The sequence below is a fragment of the Schistocerca cancellata genome, chromosome 6 (genome assembly GCF_023864275.1).
Source record: "Schistocerca cancellata isolate TAMUIC-IGC-003103 chromosome 6, iqSchCanc2.1, whole genome shotgun sequence".
Classification (NCBI taxonomy): domain Eukaryota; kingdom Metazoa; phylum Arthropoda; class Insecta; order Orthoptera; family Acrididae; genus Schistocerca; species Schistocerca cancellata.
This window is the reverse complement of record NC_064631.1, coordinates 178,728,967-178,745,077: the sequence shown is the minus strand read 5'-3', so window position 1 is coordinate 178,745,077 and position 16,111 is coordinate 178,728,967.

The following is a 16,111-nucleotide window of genomic DNA, read 5'->3' as shown; positions in this document are numbered from 1 at the left end:
CACACATACCGGCAACAACTGAAACCAACTACGTGGATGATCCAAAACGTTGAGAACATCACCCACTGCGAAACTGAATTTGCCTGATGGCGTTGTAGGCATGTGATGCGTCAAGAAAGTATATAGCATGCAGCGGTTAGAAGTGCAGATACTAGTATATGTGGTACATTAATATGTACACGAATCAGTACGTTGGTTTTTTTTTCTCTCCATCGAACCGTCTCCCCACAAACATGTCACAAACTTCATGACTTGATGTTTTCTGCATGGTCGCACTGCACCTGACTACGCCTGCCAGTAGAGACTAATCGTTTTATGTCTAGACATCCACTCTTCAGCACCTGACCTATTGTCCATGGGAAAATTAGAATTAATTGTTGGTTCTTGTCGTATGTGCTTGGAGGTACTAACCAACCACAAAACATACGACTTGTAATGTCTATAATTATTAGTCGGGGAATGACGTAGACGAATGACTGCAATTACACGTGTTACACCCCGTATAAGTGGAGCAGAAAGGAAAGTGGGATCACTCTGACGACAGGACAGCCGCAAATGGGAAAATCCACCGACAGAAGCAGGCTCGATAGAGGACGGTGTTATGGTACATCGCCATGGAACAGGCGCCTCTCGGAATCGGTGAAGTCCGCCGGCTGTGGGCGTTTTACCTTCGTGAATATCTATGGAAAGTGGCAGAATGTTTAAATAAGGAGATGTGCCTAGGCTTGGGACGTCTACACCTCATCACAGAATGTGGAGGCCAGAGGCTTGCCCACTGTTAAGTAGGATGGGCAGCAATCCGTGGCCTCTCTGACGACAGTGCTGGGGTGGGCACAAGTGTTTAACAGCACAGTGGTTCACCTTATGTTGTTGAAAATGGGCTCTCCACAGCAGATGAGCCCCAACACGTTCCTTTGTTGTCCCAACGACATCGTCTATTACGACTGCAGGTGGTACGGGATCATCCAGCCTGGATCGTCTGTCAGCGGAAGCATGTCCCGCTATTGGATGAATCCCATTTCTTGTGTAACTACGTTGACGCTCGTGCTCAGACGGACATGTGCTCGAAACATGCATCGTGCCACGGATGGAGCACAGTGGGTGCAGTATCGTGCGGGGAACATTCACATGTGCTTCCACGGGGCCTGTAATGGTAATCAAAGGCACCGTGACTATGTGAACATGGTTGCGGAAGACCTGCATCACTTCTCCCTCAAAGCCTTCCTCAACGAATCTTCCTCAAGGAGGAAAATGTTTGTGACGGAAGGCGAGAATCGTGCTTCTGTGGTTTGAAGCGGATGATAGCAAACTCACGTTGATGTCTCAGCGACGAAATTCACCTAATAGAACACATCTGGGAAGCCATATTCACATATCGAGTGGTTCAAGCAACCAGCGAGGTGTTTCAACTGATCCAGTAGCCTGCAGTTTGCCGGAACTGCGTGACCTGTGCGTCGGCACTGTATTGCGTTCCAGAAACAGTCCCACACGCTATCGAGCAGTTGGTCACACCGTTTTTTCTCATCAGTGTATACTAATAAGTCAACGGTAGTCCAAGAGCGGCCGACTAGCTGTTGACAAATATGACCGAAACGAGTGTTGCCAGGTTGCCAGATGAAGATGTGCATGATAGTATTGGTTGCGCCCCCCCCCCCCCCCCCCCCGCTCTCCAGAAGTCTCCAATGTGGCGTAGTTCCCACAGTATTTTCACAAGCTGCGACATCGTCGCGAAAAAACACAGTGACCCGTATACGTAATAAGTTTTTCTGTTAAACAGAAAAGATTGTGACCATAGACGTAAATTAAAGGAAACTTATTATCTTCTTTCGTTTCTGAGGGACTAAAGTTGACCCTAGTCTGGGCTCGGCTGGCAAATCAAGTAATTCTTTTTTTAATAGTCTAGAAGCGATGGCTCTGACTGCTCGCTACGAATGGGGAGCAAGGGAAGGGTTCTATGAGTCGTTGGTACATTTAGTTCCGCAACAGCTGAGCGGGAAGTCACAGCGAAGATATATGCTTTAAACCAGCACTGTTCTCGATTTCTGAGTGGAAGACAGATCATCTAAAACGAGTATCTCAATTCAAAGGTCACTGTCGAAGGAGAGAAAGATGTGCGAGATACCACAAGCTAACTTCTGTAGTCTCCCGACAGCATTTGCACAGGTGTACACCACTTATACCGTAACACTACCTTGTCGGGGTAGTGTACTCCTAGCCACGGATCTTGCAACGTTCAGACACATTAGTGTGGAGCCCTTACAGCACGTCACGAGTCTGGGCTACACGTTTGGTGACCGTGTAGGCAATGTGATTGTCCCGAGCTTCTCAACGGCCCCTCCTGGCGTCTGAGGAAGTACCGAGCATGTGAATCGTGCCCTGTTTGTATGTCGAATCACATGTGTAGTGTACTCCTAGCCACGAGTTCTGCATGTCTTTCGGGTTCGGATCTTGCAACGTTCAGACAAATTAGTGTGCAGCCCTTACAGCACGTCACGAGTCTGGGCTACACGTTTGGTGACCGTGTAGGCAATGTGATTGTCCCGAGCTTCTCAACGGCCCCTCCTGGCGTCTGAGGAAGTACCGAGCATGTGAATCGTGTCCTGTTTGTATGTCGAATCACAAGCCCGATACTGACACAGCCGCCAGGCGTTTCATTCTTTCACGGCCAATCGATTCAACTGCTGCTCTCATTAATCAAGAAGACGTGGACAGCCAGACTGCGTGATGGCAAGAAAAGCAGAGAATAATAGTACCTGATTGTCCGTTCCAGTGGTGCATATTTTTCATTTATATATTTATTTATCCGTTCATTCATACTGATTCAATTTTTCGGTATCAACAATGGACAGTAACAGTTTCAATTTACGGTTGTGTCAGTCAGTAAGACAATCAGCTTTAGTGTGCTGTTTTTCTACACTCAAACGTAGTATAAGTTGACAATATGTGAGCGACCAGTCTATTTCATTGAGATTCATGTGGGTGTGTTGCTGCGTCATATGACAGTGACGAAGGCTGCCAACCATTCTAACTGGAAACGTCATTACTTTGATCATATCATATCGAGCTCACACACCCACTAGAACCATACAGAAATAAATTACAATATTTATAAAATTACTTTCACTGTTTTCTACACTCTCTAAGCAGACACTAAACTAATTTTCATTCTTATAAGTCACAGACGTTCATACTTTTTATCATTTAGGCAATAATTTTTCCTTGCAGGAAGGAAGACAACCAGTAGTCATTAGCACCCCGAGACTGACACGCCGTCTAGCATTTTGTAAATATTAAAAAAAATATGTAGCCCATGTTGGTATGAACGTTTATTGTAGCATAAGTGAAAATTTTGAAGCAAATCGGCGTGATCTCCTCTTCTGCCCTCTCTCTGTCCTTCACCTCCTCCGGTGTCTCTCTTTCAGTCTCCTCCTCCTGTATCTCTCTCCACCTTCTCTCCCTTGTCTGTCTGTCCATCTACTCCATCTCTGTGTCCATTTCCTCCGATCTCTTTCTCGGTCCATCTATACTTCTCGCTGACCTTGACTCTTCTTTATTCTCATAATCTGAAGGAAATCAGTCTAGATTTTTGTTAACAATGTATTCCATTTATATATTAAATATATATTATGCACCATATATATATTAAAAATTATGTAGCCTATATCTGTCAAACGTTATTGCAGTATCATGTAAAAATCTGAAATAAATTGGCCAAGCACTCGTACTTTTCAAGATTTTTGGTAACAGCATTGAACAATGACTTATCTTTATAGAGCAGTATATATATATAAAGCACTCCGTCTTCAGGCCACGAGTGGCCTACCGGGACCATCCGACCGCCGTGTTATCCTCAGCGGATAGGAGGGGCGTGGGGTCAGCACACCGCTCTCCCGGTCGTTATGATGGTATTCTTGACCGAAGCCGCTACTATTCGGTCGAGTAGCTCCTGAGTTGGCATCACGAGGCTGAGTGCACCCCGAAAAATGGCAACAGTGCATGGAGGCCCGGATGGTCACCCATCCAAGTGCCGACCACGCCCGACAACGCTTAATTTCGGTGATCTCATGGGAACCGATGTATCCACTGCGTCAAGGCCGTTGCCCGTGTATGTTTATATACCATATAGATTTAAATAAATGTAGGCTATGCCTGTCAGAACGTTTATGAGATCGTCACGTAAAAACGTTGAAGTAAATCGGTCAACAACATTTCTAAATTTTTGGTAATAACATTAAAAAACTTCTTTTCTTTGCATAGTAGTACAGAAGATAATTTTGTATATATAGTAGCTTTGTTTATATGCAGTTCTTACTAACTTGTTCCTTTCCTTTGTGTTTTTTAGCCTTGCAGTGTCTGAGGAGTATTTGTCCTGAGTCACTGTAAGTACAGCTCTTTCTTTAGTTGAATTTTAATCCTTGACTGGAAACAAAAAGTATATTTTTTCTTTGTATTTATATTTCGGAGGGTTTCGGAAGCTATCTTTTCAATCGGTTGATTTTGTTTCTACCATTCTATTTCGATGTTTGTACTCATAGCTTCTTCTATCATTTATAAGCTTACACCTGACTGTTTTAATTTCTAACGCTAGGAGTTTCCATAACGATTCCTTTGCAGTTTATGATTTTTCCTTCGTGGGTGGACCATAATCATGTAGAAGTTTTTGAAAGGAATTTCCAACATTTGATTGTAGATTTGTATTCACTTGTTTCACAATGTCGGGATTTCAGCTTTGCAGCCATTCTCAAGTGAAATCTAAAAAAAAATATTTAGTTCGTACGCACTATTTTCACCATGTTACGTGGTTTGATATGTTCTCATATCCTTTAATACGGCGACTGCTACATAAGACCTGATAAATGTTATGTGGAAGATGACATGTCAGTTAGGCAGACCCGACATTTTTTTGAGGTTTCACATTTCACTTGGGAATGGCTATAAAGCTAAACTCACGATTGTGTGAAATAGATGAATACAAATCTATAGTCAAATGGTGGACATTTCTTGGGAAAAGAACCACCTCCCGATTTTGACCATCTAACACGGCTATTTAGCATCATATCCCTCAGGAGTATATCGAACACCATCAGTCATTGCCCAGCCGAATACTTGCTTGTATTAGGACCAGAGGTGGAATAACGATTTTTTCACTTGCTCAGTTCCGTAAGCTATTTGTCGTGAATAACTCATCCAATTTATCTAATATTGTAATTATTTGTTTCTCTGTACGTGGACATCACATCTAACATTTTCCGTCCCATTTGGATACTTTCTTCATGGTGCGTCGTTCTTTTGTGTTAGAGTGTGATGACCTCATATTACTTAAGTCGATTCTCGAAAGAATATATATGACAGAATTGTTTTGTCTGTTAGTTTCAGAAGTAATAGCCAGAAGCATCCAATTCTATGTTGGTTGGTTGGTTGTTTTGGGGAAGGAGACCAGACAGCGAGGTCATCGGTCTCACCGCATTAGGGAAGGACGGGGAAGGAAGTCGGCCGTGCCCTTTGAAAGGAACCATCCCGGCATTTGCCTGGAGCGATTTAGGGAAATCACGGAAAACCTAAATCAGGATGGCCGGACGCGGGATTGAACCGTCGTCCTCCCGAATGCGAGTCCAGTGTCCAATTCTATGTCACTGAGACCTAATTGTGAATTAGTACTCACCTTTCCGTCACATTCCTTCGTTTATGTGAAACTTCTCTTTCACCTCAGCTGGTGTGGACATTGCTGACATATGACATACTTCCAACATTATGTTTGCGACGTCCCGTCATCGGCGAAGCGGACTTTGTTTTTCGGTGACCCCATCCTGAAATTAATCTACAATTCTTCACTCTAAAAGAAATCTGTAGCTGTTTTCTGAGCTACTCCTAAGTCACTTGTAAATGTCGCCAGAAACTTACTTCTTACATTTCTTCACTAGTAGAGACTGATTCTAAAAAATACCTTATAGTATGATCTTCTTCTTTCCTTCTTTTTCTTCTACTTGGCATCTTGCAGTCCACTTATTCTGTATAGGAAGTAACAGAATGTTGTGCAGTCAGTGATGATGTTTTTCCCTGCCCGTGGGATGAAATCTGTACACTCTTTCAGCTCCTTACTGTAGCTGCAGGAGAGTTCAATACAGCTGAGACTGCACACAACCCTAGGGCTGACCTATTTCCCCAAGCACGCTAAATTATTCCACATGGCGTTCATAATCTGGATCCTTCCTCCTGCAAACGCTCTTGGAACCAACTGCGACAGTTTCATTGAGGGACAATAAGTAATTACGTCCATCAAAGATCGAGGATTCCATCCCTTTATAAGAAATGCTGGGCAACGGTATAGTATGTAACTGCAGAATGTATTGCGCTCTCTCCGTGTCTCTTTTTCATTTACGTCAGAATTAAAGCACTGCGTAGAAAGGTTCATTAGAGTCTACCCGTCACACTTTAACCTTCATTCTTATGACACAATCGTAACACTTTTATGAAGGAAATGTGCGTAAGCGTCGAATGAAACAAAATCTTTTGTCAGAAAGCTGGACATAATTCTCATATGCTTTTGGCATCAGTAGTGTTTGATAGAATTATTTTAATAGTAAACTTTTTACAGAAAGTCACCCGACTTTGAAAACAAATTCTCTGTCTGTGACCACTCTTATTATTATTATTGTAATTAACGATCCATTCCTATCAATGTTAGCCATAAGTCGTAATCCATTCGTTTCCTTCGTGGTGTCACAGTTTATGCTGCTCACAGATGGCGCAGAATATACTAGGCGTATAGGATGGGATACTGCTTTATTAGCCGGCCGGAGTACCCGAGCGGTTCTAGGCGCTACAGTCTGGAACCGCGCGACTGCTACGGTCGCAGGTTCGAATCCTGCCTCGGGCATGGATGTGTGTGATGTCCTTAGGTTGGTTAGGTTTAAGTAGTTCTGAGTTCTGGGGGATTGATGACCTCAGAAGTTAAGTCCCATAGTGCTCAGAGCCATTTGAACCATTTGAACTGCTTTATTAACCAGGAAAGAGTAAGTTTTATAGCTTCTTTATAGAATGCCATTGAAATATTCCCGCCAGCCAATTACAATGGTTTCAACAGTGCAACTCGTACATAGACAGTAGCAACAAAGTAGCAAGTTTTCACGTTCCAACAGTATTCGCAGACTAATATGGCAGGAGGAACTTGAAACTGAGATGTTATTCGATGAGGTATCAGGAATATGTTTCGTGTAATTTTCAAATCGACACTGTTCTTGATACTTCATCAGATGCCATCTAAATTGCCACAGTCGCATCATCACAGTGTCGTGTGCTGAGATATACAGTAATGTCCATACTGTATGAGTGAAAGGAACCCGACGGCCACGTGATGAAACAAAGCTTCGTAGGAGAACAGCTCGTTTTGCATGATCACGAACAGGACAGAGTGTTACTCCTGATGTCTGAGTACGCAGTAGGAATGTGAGTCGTGTCTTCATTCTAAATCGAATCACTTTCCTGGTGCGGACAGAGCCGTCAGGTGCTTCTTCCTCATATGGTCACTCGTCTCAAGTACTGTTACAAACCCTCTCATTAGTGAAGAAGACGTGATTACTCTAAAACGCCGTTGGCAAGGAGAGAGCAGGAACCGGGAGACTGTTGACTATTACTACGTCGCAGAAGGACGTGGGCTGCAATAAGTATTGAATTTCCAGCATCCCCTCAAACATTCATTAATTAAACCAAGTTATATACCTCTTCAAATTAACGTGTGATACTCATCTAGTATATTTTGCTGGTCTACCTAGCATGCAAAACAAAACGTCTTACTGCGTGCCAACCTCTATGCAACGCAGAAAGCAGAACTTTATAATTTAAAAACTCTCAACATTAATTTGCTCACTTGCTCCAGAAAATCATCCAAAATTTTTCCTCATGTCCTACTCAATCCATCCATGTCTTTACATTTCTCGCTTCGTTTTTTCAGTCCAACACACACACACACACACACACACACACACACACACACACACACATATGAATACACGCAAGTGGCTAATAAAACCAACTACACGAATTATCCAAAATATTATCAACACCATCAGACTGAATGGGATCTGTAGGCGTTGCAGACACGTGATTCGGTAAGGAAAGTATCCAGGGTGTAACGGGTATAAGTGCATCTATTTTTGTGTGGGCTACATTAATATGTACACACATCAGTGTGTCACATGTTTTTCTTTTCGTTGAACATTCTTCCCCCATTCACATTACAGACTTTATGACCTGATGTTTTCCGCACAGTCGTACTGCACTCCTTAGTGGTTTGTGCCTGTCGGCATAGACTAACCGTTTTGTGTCCACACATCAACAGCTGATCTAATGCTCAGGCTAAAATAAGCATTAATGGTTTGCTGTCGCCACATGTGCTTACAGGTACTAAGCAATCTAAAAACAAACGACTTGTATTAGCTCTCATTGTGTGTGCAAATGACGGGATTACTGTTGTAACGTTGTTTAGTACAGTATGTTGAAATAGCTGTAATTGTGTACGCAAATGACGGGAATACTGATGTAATGTTGTTCAATATACACTCCTGGAAATGGAAAAAAGAACACATTGACACCGGTGTGTCAGACCCACCATACTTGCTCCGGACACTGCGAGAGGGCTGTACAAGCAATGATCACACGCACGGCACAGCGGACACACCAGGAACCGCGGTGTTGGCCGTCGAATGGCGCTAGCTGCGCAGCATTTGTGCACCGCCGCCGTCAGTGTCAGCCAGTTTGCCGTGGCATACGGAGCTCCATCGCAGTCTTTAACACTGGTAGCATGCCGCGACAGCGTGGACGTGAACCGTATGTGCAGTTGACGGACTTTGAGCGAGGGCGTATAGTGGGCATGCGGGAGGCCGGGTGGACGTACCGCCGAATTGCTCAACACGTGGGGCGTGAGGTCTCCACAGTACATCGATGTTGTCGCCAGTGATCGGCGGAAGGTGCACGTGCCCGTCGACCTGGGACCGGACCGCAGCGACGCACGGATGCACGCCAAGACCGTAGGATCCTACGCAGTGCCGTAGGGGACCGCACCGCCACTTCCCAGAAAATTAGGGACACTGTTGCTCCTGGGGTATCGGCGAGGACCATTCGCAACCGTCTCCATGAAGCTGGGCTACGGTCCCGCACACCGTTAGGCCGTCTTCCGCTCACGCCCCAACATCGTGCAGCCCGACTCCAGTGGTGTCGCGACAGGCGTGAATGGAGGGACGAATGGAGACGTGTCGTCTTCAGCGATGAGAGTCGCTTCTGCCTTGGTGCCAATGATGGTCGTATGCGTGTTTGGCGCCGCGCAGGTGAGCGCCACAATCAGGACTGCATACGACCGAGGCACACAGGGCCAACACCCGGCATCATGGTGTGGGGAGCGATCTCCTACACTGGCCGTACACCACTGGTGATCGTCGAGGGGACACTGAATAGTGCACGGTACATCGAAACCGTCATCGAACCCATCGTTCTACCATTCCTAGACCGGCAAGGTAACTTGCTGTTCCAACAGGACAATGCACGTCCGCATGTATCCCGTGCCACCCAACGTGCTCTAGAAGGTGTAAGTCAACTACCCTGGCCAGCAAGATCTCCGGATCTGTCCCCCATTGAGCATGTTTGGGACTGGATGAAGCGTCGTCTCACGCGGTCTGCACGTCCAGCACGAACACTGGTCCAACTGAGGCGCCAGGTGGAAATGGCATGGCAAGCCGTTCCACAGGACTACATCCAGCATCTCTACGATCGTCTCCATGGGAGAATAGCAGCCTGCATTGCTGCGAAAGGTGGATATACACTGTACTAGTGCCGACATTGTGCATGCTCTGTTGCCTGTGTCTATGTGCCTGTGGTTCTGTCAGTGTGATCATGTGATGTATCTGACCCCAGGAATGTGTCAATAAAGTTTCCCCTTCCTGGGACAATGAATTCACGGTGTTCTTATTTCAGTTTCCAGGAGTGTATTATGCTGAGTGTATACACGTACCCCAAACGTCAATTTACTCCACAAATCATCACTATTACAGAGATCTGTTGCCTGATACCTGAACTGTGTCATAAAATTCAGCTGTATACTTTTGGAGATATGGCCCATTTTCAAAAAAATACTTCTGACTGTATTTTACTCGTAGAATTTGATTCCAGTGGCTTTTACGCCTCAGGGTTTACTTCTCTTCTTTCTTGCTTACACTACTTTTCGAAATTCTCATCGTGCAGCGGACAGGCAATATATAAGGAGCATTAGGGTTGTGTACAGTCAGTGATGATTTTCCTTCCTCTCCTGGCTGTAAGTTGAGCTACAGTTGTTTCCTGCAGCTCCTTACTGTAGTTACAGGAGAGGTGAGCATTGCTGAGGCTGTACGTAACATTCATGTATTGATATTGGTCGTTAAACTTACTTAATATGCATGTGTTTCCATTACATGCTTTGACGCTTGGAGCCTGATTCAAAATTATGTATTCAAGTTTCACCACATGTTATAATTCTGCATGATAACTCACCTGGGAACCCACATTTCCCAAGTCTTATGGCAATTTAGTTTCTTTTGGATTCTTGAATGAGGTGTACATACAAATGCTTGCTTTTGCAGCCACTTTTATACTTTTCCACACCAGCATGAAAAGTCGCGCAGTTCATCGAATTTCTCCTGTGTGTTTTTTTTTTTTCAGTCGAGGTAATGTTTCTTAAGCTTGTACACTTTTCAAAAGTGAAAACTGAATCAAAGATTGCTTTTCTACTGGAGTACGTTTTTCTATTGGACACACCATGGTAATTAAGACGTTAGATCTTATGTTTACGTAAATATCAGTCGAACAAATGGTTAAGACTCTTTGCAAATTTGCCAAATCAAACAAATCTTCCAATTCCTTGTATTAGTTGTTTGTATGTTTGATTATTAAAGGGCTCTCGTATATCTCATGAATGTAGTACAACTAGAAAAGACTTTGTCAAGGACGCCAAGCTTTAAAAGAAACTTTAAAAGTACCATTGAAAATCTAGCTTTGTTACGTCTAAACTGGCTTTATAACATGGTTTAATATTCATTCACGTAGAAGACTGAATCTCATACTATAGACCGCAAGTTAGAAACTGTAGCGAAAATTACATCTGCACGTCATCTTTCAAATTCTCAGTACGTACCTTCGTTCTCCATTTTTGCAGTTCGATATAATGCACGTTTTTTGTGAAAGGCTGGATGTTTTTAAAAGGTGGGGAAAATAAATTGGCCTGTAAAATATTTGTGCACCTTAAGACAGACAACCCAACTTACATCGTCAGTCCCAGGTAAGACTGATGTATGTAAGGGCGCCTATCATAAGGTGCATAAATATTTTACGGGCCAATTTTACTTCACATACCCCGTACATCGGTTTTGGAGTTTGCCTCTCAAGCAAAGGTCTCAAGTCAGCTGCGATTGATCAGTTTTAAAGTTCGCAAAGTATCAGTTGCTGCGAGCTCATGATGAACTAGTTCCATGTCACTCGCCCAAGTGAGGAGCAAGCGAAATTTGTAGTGGTACCTGTCGGCTTTGAAGAAACGTGCACGTCTGTTGCGAAATCTGACAATGCTTTGTTAACTGAAGGTGGCTGAATCTAGTGGTTGCGGATAAGATTAACGACTAAGCTGTCCACAGCAAATGTTACACATATTCGACCATATTTGTGCGTATTCTTAAGCTGTCTTTGTCCAAAAGACACTATATCTCCACAATCAGCACGAAAAGGAAAGTGGTCTGTACCTCTCTGAACTATTGTCGTGCTCTAGATGAGGCTGTGTGGATAATTATGGCCACGATAAGGAGGTTCAAGTAATGCTCTTCTGTTGCCATATTTCGTAGTGCAGTATCTGGAAATGTTACGATCGAGCCTGTTCTAAGGCGTAGTTCCACACACACATCAGTGTGGATGAAACATTTGTAGGACTCGAAGCCTCACTTGCCACTTTCGAGCCACAGGACAGTCTTATGTAATATTCATCCCAATGATGAAATACAGTGAGCTGAAAAAAGTCCTGGGACACCTCCTAATTGCGTGCCGGACCTCCTTTTGCCCTGTGCAGTGCAGCAACTGGACGTGGCAGAGACTTAACAAGTCGTTGGAATCCCCTCCAATAATACTGTGCCATGCAGCCTCAATAGCTGTTCGTAACTGCGAAAGTGTTTCCGATGCACGATTTTGTGTACAAACTCAGCTCTCAATTATGTCGCATAAGTGTTCGATGGAATTGCTGTCGGACGATATCGCTCGCCACATCATTCACTCGAGTTGTCCAAAATGTTCTTCAAATCAATTGCTGAACAACTGTGGCCCAGTGACGTGGTGCAATGTCATCCATAAAAGTGCCATCGTTGTTTGGGCACATAAAATCCATGGATGGCTGTAAATGGTCTTCAACTAGCCAAACATAATCATTCACCATCAATGATCGCTCTGCACTACGCCACACTGTTATGGAGCCAACGCCAGCTTGAACAGTGTCTTCTTGACGACTTGGGTCCGTGGCTGCGTCGGATCTGCGCTACAATCGAACGCTGACATCATCTCTTAACAACTGAAATCGGGACTCATCTGTCCAAGCCACGGTTTTCCAGTCGTCTATAGAGTCCCAGCTATATGATCATCAGCCCAGGGAAAGGCGCTGCTGTTAGCAAATGCACTCACGTCGTTTGTCTGCTGTCGTAGCTCATTAATGCCAAATTTCGCCGCACGATCGTGTCGGTTACGTTCGTCATACATACGACATTGATTTCTCCGATGAAGTGTTGCTTGTCTATTAGCACTGACAGCTCTACGCAAACGCAGCTGCTCTCGGTCGTTAAGTGAAGGCTGTCGGCCACCGTGTTGTCCGTGGTAAGAGGTAATGTTGGAAACTGAGTATTCTCAACACACCCTTGACACTGTGGCTCTCGGAATACTGAATTCCTTACATTTCCCGTGTGTCTAGCTCCAACTACAATTGCGCGTTTGAAGTCTGTTAATTCCGATCGTGCGGCCATAATCACGTTAGAAACCTTTTCACGTGAATCATCTTGGTACAATTACAGCTTCGCCAATGCACCGCCCTTTTATACCTTGTGCATGCGATACTATCGCCATCTGTATATATGCTTATCGCTGACCCATGACTTTTTGGACCTCAATGTATTTCGACGAGTCAAACTTTCTCTCATGTTTCTGCTTCATCGTGTCACTCGGTGTGCTTATCGTAAAGCAGATATTTCAGCTCTGGCGAAACAGGCATGAGCTGGGCCTAGGCAGTCACCATTTCTCTGCTACAGAAGTACTGCTAACGTATGGTTCTGCAATATCTCCTAATTTGGGTTTATTTGGGCCATTCTTTATATGTGTTGTAATTTTCACAAACGGTACCGATATATTCATCGGCGCACCTGGTTTGACTAGACATTTGACAACTGTGCAGGGCTGGATCGGGTAATAGGATTTCACAACCAGCTCCGGTGTACTCCCGGCGTCTCTGTGAGTGCCAGGTAAGTGACTCGTGTGCTAGACGTTAAACGAGTCACAGCCTGACACTTACAGCGCTGCCAGGTACTTCACTGTCCGATCTCCTGTCGACAGAAACACGATTGAAGACGCTTAGATTAACCAAAACGAAATTTCCAACATCATCGTTACAAGGAGAGCGGAGTATTCATATACTCCTACTGAAGAAGAGCAAACGCTGAACTTGTCACATTTTATACTCACAGATGGCGCGCAATAGACTAGGCATCTATGTTTTCGTCATACTTTATTTACCTGAAAAGAGTACGATTTATAGCTTCTTTATAAAATTCCATTGAAATATTCCCGCCAGACATTTACAATGCTTTCAGCAGTATGAGTCGTACGTAGACAGTAAGTACAAAGTTTTCCGTTCCAGCAGTATTCGCAGCATAATATGGAAGGAGACACTTGAATGTTAGCTGTCATTCGATGAGGTATCAGGAGTATGTTTCGTGTAATTTTCAAATCGACACTATTCTTGACGGTTTATCAGATTCCATCTAAATTGCCCAAGCCCCGTTATCACAGTGCCTTGGTTATCGAAAGGGACACACGTACAATACATAACGGTTCTGAAATATAAAATAATATCCATACTCTATCAGTGAAAGGAACCCGACGGCCACATAATGACACAATGTGTCAAAGGAGAACAGCTCGATCTGTATTATCGCGAACAGGACAGCAAGTGTTACTCCTGATGTCTGAGAACGCAGTAGGAAAGTGAATCGTGTCTTCTTTGTAAATCGAATCACTTTCCTGGTGCGGACTCAGCTGCCAGGTGCTCCTCGCTGCCATCACCAGTCGCCTGCAGCACTATTACAAACACACTAATCAAGAAGACTTGCGTAGGCAAGGAAAGAGCAGAATGCGGGAAGCTGTTGTGTATTAATACGACGCAGAACGACGTGCGCTACAACAAGTATTGAATTTCCAGCATGCCTTAAAACGTTCATTAATTAAACCGAATTGTATACCTCTCGAAATTGATTTGTGATACTCATCTAGTTTTTATTGTGTGTCAACCTACATGCAAATGAGTAGCTTTACAATAAAAAGAATTCTCATCATTAATTTGTCCACTTGCTCCATCAAATCATCTATGATCTTTCCTCGTGTGAAATTAATCTGTCCATGTGCTTCTACTTCTTTCTTCATTTTTTGAGCCAAATACACAAGCGCAAACTCATTCAGACATCAGCAAGAACGCAATCACACGTGATTAATTCTGAATGGTTTGTGATAGGACGTTCAAACTGCACGGTTTGATGCTGGTCGTATTAGGAATTAGTATGCGTATTATGGTTTGGTTTAGCGGCGAAGTCCACTTTCATTTGTGTGGGATCATCAACAAGCAAACTTCGCGCATTTGTGGGATGGACATTCTACATATCGCGATCGAGAAGTCTCTTCACCCTCAATAGGTGACTGTGTGTTGTGCAACACCCAGTCACAGAATAATGTGAGTGATATTCCTTGACGGCATGGTAACTAACTAACGGTACGTGATGGTTTTGGAAGATGGCTTCATCTCCATTAGCCAAAATGACCCTGATTTTGTCAAGATGTGGTTCATGGAAGTCGGAGCTCGAACCCATCGAAGGAGAGTGTTTGATGTCCTGAAGGAGTACTTTTTGGACCACATTCTGGCTCAGGGGTGTCCGTAGATGACTGCCATGGGCCTCAATTAACCGCTATATTCTCCGTATCTGAACACATGCTACTCCTTTTTGTGGAGCTATATTAAAGACAAGGTGTACAGCAATAACCCCAAAACCATTGTTGAGCTGAAAACAGACATTCAGGGGGTCATCGACAGCATCGATGTTCCGACACTTCAGTGAGTCATGCAGAATTTCGCTATTCGTTAGCACCACATCATAACCAATGACGGCAGGCACATTGAACATGTCATAACCTAAATTCGAATATCCGTAGTGATTTTTAAATGTCGAATAAAGTGTGTGCACGCCATATTTTGTAATTAATTCACATCTTTTCATATAGTTCAACAATTGAGACCCTGTATTTTTATGTGTGGTACCTCAATATGTAAAAACATTAATAATGTGTGATGTTTTTTCGGTGTGTCGAAAAATTATCCCACAAAGACATTACAAACTTTATAACCTGGTGTTTCTGCGCAGCCGTCCTGCACCGCTAAGTGGTTTTTGCCTGTCGGTATAGAGTAAGTTTGTTGTTTCCACACATCCACACTTCAGCACCTGACCAGCTGCCTAGAGGAAAATAAACATTAATGGCTTGTTGCTGTCACATGTCCCTATAGGTACTAACCAATCTAAAAACATACGACTTGCAATAACTATAATTATTTATGCAAATGACGTAAATACTGATGTAATATTGCTCAGCGCAGTATGCTGAGTGTATACACGTACCACAAGCGTCAATTTACTCCGCAAATCATCACTATTACAGAGATCTGTCGCCTGATACCTGAACTGTGTCATAAAAGTCAGCTGTGTGCCTTGGGAGATAGGGCCCACATTCAAAAAATACATCTGACTGTATTTTGCTGGTAGAATGTGGTACCATTGGCTTATATGCCTTAGAATCTACTACTCTT